Raw genomic sequence first — 10777 nt, 5'->3', positions numbered from 1 at the left:
TTCCTTCTTACTTTCCACTCACTCCTAGCACTTGATTTATAGCGCAACTGCGAAGTTCTCCTGTTAAAACTTTTAGACCTCTTACAGCCAATTTCCGTTCCAGCACTGAATGACCTTTTGGCCTAAATCCTGTATTCAGTTCAGTTCCAATATATGATAACGTCTTTGTCACCAGTTCATTCAAGTGGCTATGTTTTTACAGTGGCCATGTTCAATGGCAGATGTGTCTACACATGGAACACGTGGCTATGCATAAAACATCTGTCGAGAGACACGACTCTCATTAGTATTCAATCTGCGATACTTCACCTCCCAGAGTCCATTCTCCAGAAGCGCTTTGACCTTACCTCAGAAATCCCTTCTCTGTACACACAAACGCACGAACCCGTTCTTCCCGACTCACCCATATTCTGTGTCTAACCAGACAGAGCTTCTAGAACATTCGATACCAAAAGACTGATGGGGCACTTCCGCCCACGTGTGGCTGACGCAGGTGCACAGGTGACTGGGAAACACTTCCACATATATATAACTCCATTTTGTGCTAACAAGTTTGTTGTTGATTCAGTTTAAGTTGCCCTAATGCCAGGAGAGGCTCTTGGTCTTACGAAGGAGTAAATAATGTTAGATTCATCGGTGTCCTAAGTAGATGAGTATGACCGTTAATGTTTTATCCCCCCCTCTCTCTCTCTCTCTCTCTCTCTCTCTCTCTCTCTCTCTCTCTCTCTCGCTTTATTCGACGACGTTCATCGAAAAATATGGATGCCACGTCATCGAATATATATCTCTCTCTCTCTCTCTCTCTCTCTCTCTCTCTCTCTCTCTCTCTCTCTCTTTATTTGACGTTCATTCAAAAATATTGATGCCTCTTCATCGAATATAAATTCTCTCTCTCTCTCTCTCTCTCTCTCTCTCTCTCTCTCTCTCGCTTTATTCGACATTGATCATCGAAAACTATTGATGCCTCTTCGTCGAAGGCAAACAATGATACTTTTCCATCGAAGGTGAAATACAATCAGCAGTAATTTTCAAATCAACTTGCAGTTTCTGATGTTAATGGATATGGCTTCTGTTTGCGGTAGTTGGCGCATCCTCTGCTTAATTTTGACAGCTGAGGCCCTTCGGTCAGTCAGCTGTTGAATTCCAGGCTTTGGGTCACGATTTCCAGATAAGTACTGGAATATGACAGCCTGATTTCTTCGATAGTATCGAAACGCCTTCACGTCCCTGTGATGGTGTGGCCATTGTAGCTTGGTTTGAGGGATTTATATGGTATATGTATATATAGATATATATATATATATATATATATATATATATATATATATATATATATACATATACATATATATAGAGTATATAGATATAATATATACTATATATATATATATATATATATATATATATATATATATATCTATATATATATATAATATATATATATACTATATATATATATATAGATAGATGTATATAGATATATATATATATAATATATATATATATATATATATATATATATATATATTATATATATATATATATATATATATGTATATATATATATATATATGTCTGTTACAACCAGAATTCCATCTAATAAAAGGAGCCCATAAAAACGCCAAAATAAAAGAGAAAAAAATACTATATTTCAGAGACTGCTGTCTCTCTCTGAAATATAGTATTTTCTCTCAATTATTTTGGCGCTTATGGGTTCCTTTTATCAGTATATATATATATATATATATATATATATTATATATATATATATATTATATATATATATATATATATATATATGTATATATATATATATATATTATATATATAGTATTATATATGTATATATATATATGTATATATATATATATGCAGTTCATTTATTTCCTTATCGATACATGTATCAGAATCGTCCATGCTAGCCATTTTTTCCTTAGAGTAGCTAAGATTAAATGAATGCCATTCATTCTCTAGGTGAAAGTTGTTTATTTTGGTTTCCGACGCCTTTCATTTATCATCTGAAGGACATTCCTGTTATTTGATTTTTTTATTGCGACGGTTTCTCGTCTGCGCTCGTGACCGGTCGTTATTGCTTGCTGAATTCGTCCGCTTTCACCTGTGTATAAAACTCCTCTTGTCACGCCGCCTGAATATCCATTTCGGATCAGAGCTGCCGAATCCCATCGAGTTCTTGTTGATGGATTTGCAGAAAATGGCCTCTTCTATGGGGCGGGGGGGGGGGGGGGGGGGGGGGGGGGGGGGGGGGGGGGGGGAATAGGACCGCCATTGTTTTAGGTCTGGCTGCATTCCCCCTGGAACCTTCGAGCCCTTTTTGAAGCATTTGAGGGCTTACAGTAGAGGGAGGCTATGGACCGGCCCCTTCCTTTCTCTTGTACATGGACCTCCGTTTAGAGGTTTCAGAGCAAATGCTCTTTAGATTGCAAACGTCAATAACAGAAAAATATTAGATTCAAGTTAGAGGCCAAGCACTGAGACCTATGGGGTCATTCAGGGCTGAAAGGAAAATTGAGATCTGAAAGATGTAACGGAATGAAAACCTCGCTGTCAAGGGAGGATGGAAAGTAAGAAGGAAGAATGATAACTTGAAAGGAGTTACAGTAAAAGGAATGAAAGGGGGGTTCAGCTAGTGACCGAAGGGACGGTGCCAAGAACCTTAAGTATAAAGATTACAGTGCACCGTGTGAGGCACACTGATGGCACTACCTCCCCTAAGGTGGGGAGGGCGCCGCAATATGCAGACTTTATTGAATAATAACGCAGTATGATATGAAGTCATTGTGACCATGAGACTGATTCATGAAATTATTAGCCTGAACTTTGAAATATCCCACCAATCAATGGATATATATATATATATATATATATATATATATATATATATATATATATATGTGGTGTGTGTGTGTGTGTGTGTGTGTGTGTGTGTGTGTGTTGTGTGTCGCCATGCATGTGTTTTAGTTTGCTTATATATATATAGATATATATATATATATGTATATTATATATATATATATATATATATTATATATATCTTTATATGTATATATATATATATATATATATATATATATATATATTGAGAGAGAGAGAGAGAGAGAGAGAGAGAGAGGAATGCTATAGATATATACATATTAAACGTTTCCTTTGAGAGGTAGCCATGAAGAAAGGCAGAGAAAGAAGGGGTAAGTAATAAAGATAGAGGGGAGAAGATGAAAGAGAACTTTGCAGGAATTAAGTTTGGAATAAGGTTTTCTATATTGAAGCCATCATAAAAGAAATAAATGGAGCAGTATTTTGAAAATCTACCTGATTGTGGGAGAGTAGAAGAGAGGCAGATCTTTTTTATACAAGACTTCACGTTGGAGAGGTAGTATGATTGAAAGCACTTGAGGGGTTGGCCGCGTGTTCGACTCTCGGGCATTCCATTGAGGAGTTAATGATGTGTATTTTTGGTGATAGTAGTTCACTCTCAGCATGGTTCGGAAGTCACGTAAAGCCGTTGGTCCCGTTGCTGAATAACCACTGGTTCCATGTAACGTAAAAACACCATACAAACTAACAAACAAACAAACAAGCTTGAGGGGAAGCAAGAGGCTGATGAATATTGAGTGCTCAGGGGTTTAATGCTTTTTTTCAAAGACTAGCCACCTGGGGGGGCAACCAAGTCCTTATGGGTGCCGGTCCCAAGCCCGGATAAATAGGGTGGGGTTGGTGTCAGGAAGGGCATCCGGCTGTAAAAATCTGTGCCAAAACCAAAAATGGACTGAGCCGAAACTATGGAAAGAGGTAATGCTAGGGCGGTACTCCGTAGAAACGACGCACAGAGACATCGCCCTAACTCTGGGTGTGTAAGGCGAGGGCTACTGCACAGGAGCGGGTGCAGCTAAAGAAAGCGAGCTCACATTGGGTTCAGGTATGTCAGCTAAATGTTGGGTCCATGACTGGGAGAGGTAGAGAATTGGCTGACTGATAGAGAAAAGAAAGTAAATGTTGTGTGTGTGCAAGAAACGCGGTGGAAAGGAAATAAAGCTAAAGAGTTTGGGAGATGGATATAAGCTATATATAGTGGAGCAAATAAACAAGGTAGAAATGGAGTTGGCATAGTACTGTCTAGTGAACTAAAGAAAACTCTGTAATAGAAGTGCATAGAAAGAAGGGACCGTAATCATCAGATTGAGATATGTTATGGGAGGGAGAGATTCTGAATATTATAAGCGCATATGCACCACAAGTTTGGTTGCACAGAAGAAGAGAAGGGAAATTTCTGGAGAGACATGGATGAATAATGCAAGAAACTGGAAGAGCATGAGAGGGTGATAGTTGGGGCAGATTTGAATGGCCATGTCGGAAGTGAAAATGAGGCGATTGGGCGGGTGCATGGGGGCCATGGAATTGGGGAGAGAAACCCAGAAGGAGAGAGTGTAGTGGACTTTGCTGTGTCATTCGACATGGCAATAGTAAACACATTTTTGAGAAGAAAAGGGAACACCTAATAACATATAGGAGTGGGGGAAGATTCTCCCAGATAGACTATTTCTTGTATAAAAGGAATAAATCTGGTGGAGGTCAAGAACTGCAAAGTTATTCCAGGCGACCATGTAGCCCCCCCCAACACAGCTGCTATGTATGGACTTGAAGTTGAAAAGGGAAAGAAAAACCAAAGCTTAAAGGGATAAGGAAAATTAAAATGGTACGAATTACAGAAGGAAGGGGATAAGAAGAGAGAGTTTAAGAGAGGGTTTTTTTGGTAGATATTGATATAGGGATTGAAGATGTTCAAGAATGGTGGGCACGAAATGCAGCAGTAATAAGAAGGCATGGAAAGGAGCTGCTAGGGGAGAGACATCTGGTATCATATGGGAAGAAAAGGATAGTTGGTGGTGGGATGAAGACATTGAGAAGTAGTAAAAGATAAGAAGGAGGCAAAGAAAAGATGGGAAGAGTCACAGTCAAGTGGAAGACAGAAATAGGTACAGAGAGAAAAACGCAGGTGGTGAAAAAGGGTGAAAAAGGTGGTAGCCCAAGCTAAAGCAAAAGTCGTATGATGATGTGTAAAATGAGCTGGGGACAAAGGAAGGATTAAAGAAGATGATGAAGCTATCAAAGGCTAGAAATAAGAGCACCAAAGATATAACACACATCAAACAAATAAAGAATCAAGAGGGTGGGTGTAGTCGTTAGAAAGGAGGAAGACATTGTGAAGAGATGGAAAGAATATTTCGAACAGTTGTTAAATGAAGAAAATAATAGACTAATAAGAGAGGATGGGCAAGTGAACATTGGCATGGTAATGAGGTTTTCTAGGCAAGAGGTACTAAATGCACTGAAGAAGATGAAAGAATGGGAAGGCAACCGGACCAGACATGATCCCGGTGGAGGCATGGAAAGCATTAGGAGATGAAGGAGTGGATATACTGTACGATCTTATGATAAAGATCCTTGAACAGGAAAAGATACCAAATGAGTGGCGTGGGAGTATATTGATCCCAATTTTTTAAAGGGAAAGGCGATGTCCAAGAGTGTGGTAATTATAGGGGCATTAAATTGATGTCCCACACTTTGAAGATACTGGAAAGGATGATAGATGCTAGACTGAGAGAAGAAGTACAAATAGGTAAAGAGCAGATGGGATTTATGAAGGGAAGGGGAACAACAGATGGTATATTTTTGTCTGAGGCAAATAATGGAGAAATTCGGGGAAAGACAAAGGGACCTACATATGGTATTCATTGACCTTGAAAAGGCTTATGACAGAGTCCCGAGACAAGAGGTATGGAGGAGCCTGAGGGAGAAGATGGTGCCAGAGAAGTATGTGCAATTGATACAAGAGATGTACCGGAATGTATTTACCAGAGTGATGGAGCAGTGTTGGGGAGACAGAAGGTTTTGAGGTGAGAGTAGGATTACACCAGGGGTCGGCTCTGAGCCCATTTATCTTAACATAGTGATGGATGTTTATAATAGAGGAAGTAAGGGAGACAGTACCATGGAACATATTGTATGCGGATGATATTGTTCTGTGTGCAGAGAGCAGGGAAGAAAGATCTGGAAGTGAAATTGGAAAGATGGAGACAAGTACTGGAGGACAGAGGAATGAGAATAAGTAGATCCCAAGACAGAATATATGTGTACCACCACTGAGGGGGATGATAGAGAAAAGTATTCAGCTTGGTGGAGAGCAAATAAGGAGAGTTGATAAGTTTAAGTATTTGGGATCTTTTGTTAACGCTGGAGGAAGTATGGAAGAAGAAGTAAAACATCGGGTACAGGCAGGCTGGAACAACTGGAGAGCGGCCTCGGGAGTTCTTTGTGACAAGAGTGCCGCTTAGGTTAAAAGGAAAATTTCACAAGACGGTGGTAAGAACAGCAATGCTGTATGGTACGGAAACAGCAAGCATGAGAAAAAGCAGAGCAGAAGAAGATGATGTGGCAGAAATGAGAATGCTTAGGTTGGATGTCTGGGGTAACAAGAGTGGATAGGATCAGAATGACTACATAAGGGGGTCAACTAAGGTGGTGGAAGTATCAAAGAAAGTGCAGGAGGGGAGGCTGAGATGGTATGGACACCTGTTGAGGAGAGATGAGGACCACGCTGGGAGACATACTATGGGAGTGGAGGTGCAAGGAAGAAGAAAGAGAGGGAGACCAAGAAAGAGATGGAAGGACTGTGTGAGAGGAGATTTACATGAGAAGGGAATTGATGAGGCAGAAGTGCAAGATAGAAAAATAGATGGAAAATGGCTCATCCAAAACGGCGACCCCATATAAAAATGTGGGAAAAAGCTGGGAAGAAGAAGAAGAAGAAAGAGTATGTGTACTAGTATAGGATAAGACGTGATCCGACCTCCAGCTGACTGTAGATGCGTGGAAGATTTTTCCCCTCAGGCCTAAGTTGTAAACATTATATTCCTAATTTTTAACGTAAATTGAAACGTGCTGAAATCTATGGTCAAATAGAGCCTTGTTTCACTAATGAAAATTAAAATAAATATTCTATATTTCATTAAAATTAATTTTTCTCAACTGTTCAATATGCACATTATTTACACAGTACATGCAAAATTAAAACATGCTAAAATCTATGGTCAAATAAACCCTTGTTTCAATAAACAAAACTAAAATAAATACACTATATTTTATTAGAGATAATTTTTATGTCCTGTTTAACATGCACATTATTTATATTTTACATATCATTCTAATAGATAAATCATAAATATCCTATCCTAAAATTCCTGTATCTTTAACTTAACGTGAAACACCTTTTTCAGACCTATGTAGGCTCTTCCATTGATCTTTCTTACCCTCCCAACAAGAACAACAACAAGAAAATAGTTTGTTGGCTTACTCCCTGAGTAAGCAGAAATAGATGTTTAAAAATATAAAAGGGTAGTGTATATTACCTAAGTGGTACCCCAGTCGACTTCCTGCGTCGCTGGTCCCAAGTTCACGTTCTGGTCACCCAAGGTTTGTGTAGATTTTACCCTCATAGGTCTGCCTGCTGAGTCATCATCAGCCATTGCTTGGTTTCCCTAAGTCCTACGTGGGTTGGGGTAGGGGCCGGCTTGCTTGCTGATCATTTGTATATTCAGTCTCGACTGCTCTTTAGTGACCTATAAACCTTTCATTGAAGTTGGATGAAATCGGTGTTTTTGAGGCTTTTATCTAGTTTTATGTTTTGTAAATCAGGAAAAACTTGAAATGTTGATAAAATAATGACTTGAATTTCCAACGTAGGGAGGTAGTGGGTATCGATGCACCTCACGATGTGCACTGTAGGCATCACTTAAGGCTCTTCGGCCCCTAGCTGCAACCACTTACCGCGTTCCTTTTACTGTACTTCCTCTCATATTCACTTTCTTCCATCTTAATGTTCACCCGCTTCAAGTAATTCATAGCGCAATTGCACGATTTTCCTCCTGTTACACTTTACAAACCTCTTTTACTCTCAGTTTCCCTTTCAGCGCTGAATAACCTCATAGGTCCTATCGCTTGGCCTTTTGCCTAAATTCTATATTTCAGATACAATCAGTATATAAGTAATCACGCTATTCTTTGCCGCTGAGTTTATTGCGGTATCCTTGGTTTCTCTGTAGACAGATCAGCGTTGATAAAAATATTATTCCTTTGGATTGTTTTCTTAATAGGAAAGAAAATAACAGAAGAAATAAGGGAATATATATATGTCGTGTATATATATATATATACATATATATATATATATATATATATATATATGTGTGTGTGTGTGTGTGTGTGTGTGTGTGTGTTTGGTGTGTGTGTAGCATTGGTAATCTTTTTAGGCACGAAGATATGTTAAATTCAATTGTATCCCACTTAGGAAAATGAAAGAGTTTTTCTTAGAAAATGCCCAGCAGTTTCGTCCTCCAATGGACCTCTTCTTAGAGCGTGTGTGTGTGTGTGTATAAATTTACTTGTGTGCGTGCATGTGTACGTGTGAGTGTGTTTTTGTGGGAGTAAGTATATATATTATATATATATATAATATATATATATATATATATATATATATATATAATATATATATATATATCTGTGTAAAATAAGAGAGAAAAGAGAGTGAGAGAAAGAGAATAATTCTGCAACGCACGTTTTTGCCAGAGAACACCACATGGTTTACTTCGGAAAGAAAAACCTAACGCAATTAACCACTGCTAATTCTCTGAAGGCCCTGTCGGTGCACAGAAGGAGGAAGAAATTTTTATTCTATTCCTCGCTCAAGAAACGCACTGCGAATATTTATACATTATTTATACATTACTTGAAGCCGAGAACGATCTCAAGACGTGGCGCGGTTGGATCAGTTGTGGCTGGTACCGCACCGCTAAACGGTACAAAATCATGTTGAAATTATTGTTTTTATTTAAAAGTTGTTGATGTCTCTTACACATTTACACCTGACTCAGCATTTGGTAATAACAAACCCACGAGAAATGTTATCGAATCGTCCTCTTTTGGCAAATGCATGTAAATGTTGTAGATATTCAACATAGAAATCGTAATTTTAAATAATCTATGATTATTCAACATTATTTTTAACGTTGCTAATTACCTGGTGATTCAGAATGGAATTATGATACGTTGGATGTGGGATGATAATTTGCTTTTTATAATGATGAAAGTTTAACGTTTAAAGTAATAATATTTAACATGCACAGACTATTCGCAAGGAGCTATACTCACATGCAGATGTAAACATGAAAAGACCTCTTGAATGCCCTGGAGGTCAAATTAATTTATATGCATGGAAAAACAACTCTCTCTCTCTCTCTCTCTCTCTCTCTCTCTCTCTCTCTCTCTCTCTCTCTCTCTCTCTCTATGCATTTTTATGTAGAATAATTCCATTTGGGAGTGCTTGCTCCAACATTTAAAATTTGATTTGAGAGATGTATCCAGTCTGAACTTTCACTTCAGTCGCCCATCTGAATTTCATTTCCTCTTAGTTTCTGCTGCATCGCTCTCTGCATAATGACGACGTTCTCAAGGAATATCTCCCATGAGGTCTGGCTGGTGTTAAGGGTGACGGGGGTGCTGTTGGGGGGAGTAGGGCACCGGGTAGTTGGGGGTTTAGGATGGTGTTGGTGGAGGTAGGAGGTAATGCAAGAATGCACAAGCAGGAAGCAGTCGTTTAATTAAACGTTAGAAAGAAATTGCTTATTTGATTATAGGGATGTTCGGAATTGTAGCGATTTCAGTATGTGTAGAATTTTTTAAAGTAATTTTTACTCGCGTCATTTTTTTCGCCATTCAATAAAGCAATGTATGTTACGGCAGCCATAATTATTAACAGCAATTGCCCCTTTTCAAAGGACTCCTCCCAGAGCAAGTTTGGAAGTGGTGAAGAGCCGTCTAAATGTTGGAACGAACCAATTAAACTTCAGAGTACCCTGTTCAGTCTCATGCAGCACCTATGATGGTTTTGGCCTTTTTGGGATTTTTTTGTATATTTTACTTAGATCGATAGAATACAGGGTGTCCAGAAAGTCCCAGTACCGTTCTGGGTAATAAATACTTGTAATGGTACTGGGACTTTATGAACACCCTGTATGTGGCTGCACTTTTAGAGCGAATTAATATTTCAGTTGAAAGAAATAGCAATGAGATCTGTATATATATATATGTATATATATATATATATATATATATATATATATATATATATATATATGTATATATATATATTTATTATATATATATATATATATATATATATATATATATATATATATATGTGTGTGGTTGTGTGTGTGTGTGTGTGTGTATAGAATTAATTGAAGAAGATGACTGTTTCTTTGTTAGCAGTTGGGATAATAAATGACAAATTGGTTTTATAAAAGTGAGAAATAAACTCTTAATTTTATTATTAAAACCAGTCAAGCAGATCAAATGATTTAATTAAAAGTAAGAAATAAAAGTATTTAGAATTTGAACATATACAAAGTCATTCGAGCATAAGTTTCTTCGTTGTAATGAGTAATTTTTCTCTTTTGTATATCTTACTTTTGTAGAGGTTTTCTCTGTGTTTGTATATCATACTTTTTGTAAAATATTTGTTTGTTTTCTTTATTTTTCGTTTCGCTTCAATGGGTGCTTATTCGTTTTGTGTACGCTTTTTAGTTTCCCCTAAAAGTAAACTATTGAGATGGCTTTGTCTGTCCGTCCACACTTTTGCTCTCCGCCCTCAGATCTTATAAACTACCGAGGCTAGAGGGCTGCAAATTGGAGTGTTGGTCAT

Source organism: Macrobrachium nipponense, chromosome 37, assembly GCF_015104395.2.
Source record: "Macrobrachium nipponense isolate FS-2020 chromosome 37, ASM1510439v2, whole genome shotgun sequence".
Lineage (NCBI taxonomy): Eukaryota > Metazoa > Arthropoda > Malacostraca > Decapoda > Palaemonidae > Macrobrachium > Macrobrachium nipponense.
This window is presented reverse-complemented; position numbering follows the sequence as displayed.